This window comes from Solanum pennellii, chromosome 7, assembly GCF_001406875.1.
Source record: "Solanum pennellii chromosome 7, SPENNV200".
Taxonomy (NCBI): domain Eukaryota; kingdom Viridiplantae; phylum Streptophyta; class Magnoliopsida; order Solanales; family Solanaceae; genus Solanum; species Solanum pennellii.
In genome coordinates this window covers 73661367-73662896 of record NC_028643.1, presented here as the reverse complement: position 1 = coordinate 73662896, position 1530 = coordinate 73661367, and positions in this window count along the sequence as shown.

Here is a 1530-nt window from a genome sequence, read left to right as displayed (position 1 = left end):
CTGTGACGGTCCGTCATGACTGTGACGGTCCGTCCTGCAGGTCCGTCACAGAGTTCAGAGAGTTAATTCTGTGGAAAGATTTGTGACGGTCCGTCGTGCCAACGACGGTCCGTCCTGCCATTCCGTCGTGAAGTTCAGAGAGTCGATCTCAGTACCCAAATTTTCAGAATCTAAGTGTTTTGGAACGAGACCCACTCGACGGTCCGTCGTGCCCATGACGGTCCGTCGTGGGATCCGTCGACCCTGACAGTTATTACCAGAATAAACTCTACTGCTCAAAACGACTAAACAGGTCGTTACAAACTTAAAAGATTATGCAACTCCCCAAGTATAATAGATGTATTTTCTGTTTCCAAAAAGCATACATTACAACTTAGTAGTACTAGAAATTTTCTAAAATTAAATAAGGGCATATTAGGAAAAAAATTATTGTCCTTTCTTGATTTGTTAAAATGGACAAGTAAATAGAGACAGATATAAAAGGAAATATAGACAAGTAAATAGGGACAGAGGGAGTATTTGATAGGGAGCATTTTTTTAAAATTAGTTCTATGTGACGTGAATTTAAATTAATCGTGCTCTAATAAAAATATCAAACATTAGATTAAAAAATAAATCAACGTGTACTTGTAATAGAACTTTTGTATTATCACGTCTATCAAAACTTTCACCTCGTTAGTAAGGATTTGATTTGCAGAAAAACTTTCCGAATTAATTTAATGAAAAGAATTGACGCAGCATTTGACTTTTGTTATAATCTCATTTTGACGTGACAAATATCAACCACTTCATATATATATATAAAAGAGTATTTTATTGTGAAACATTAAGTTTAGATGGCGCAAGTTCGATTATGACTTCATCGAATAGAACATTTGGAAAATATAATGTTCTTTATGGAAAATCAATCATTGGACTTTTTTTTTTCAAACAAGAAATAAATGAATTGGATGGAGTACTTCAAAATGTAATTTAATTTAATTAGTCTTAGAATTTTTAGTTCTGAAAAATCCTCAAGGTTAAGACATAAGAAGTTAAAACTTGTTAAACTTAAAATCTCGTCTCATAGGACAGAAAAAATTAAAAATTCAAAATCCTTTTTGTAAATCATCTGGAGCAAAGAAAGTATTACTCTCTGAAAATATTGTTTTGTTAAAACCTAACTCGAGAGAATAATATAGGTGAATAATTCAAGACAAAAAATATATAATATATGATAAAGAATACGAAAGGAACAATAATTATAATAAAATAACATAATAAACAAATAACGAGGACAATATATATATAAATAAAAATCCTACAACATAATAATCCGACTATTAGTATGAAAAAATAAGCAAGACTACAACTTAATTCTTAGAATCTTATTATTTGGACTTGTAATCACATAATTATTTAGATAAATCAGTCTTAAAATATTAATCATTACAAAAATAAATAAACATTTATTATATGAATATGAACAAGTAAATAAAGCTAATGAAAAATTACTCGTAAATTTGAAATTGTAAGTATGCAACCCCCCCA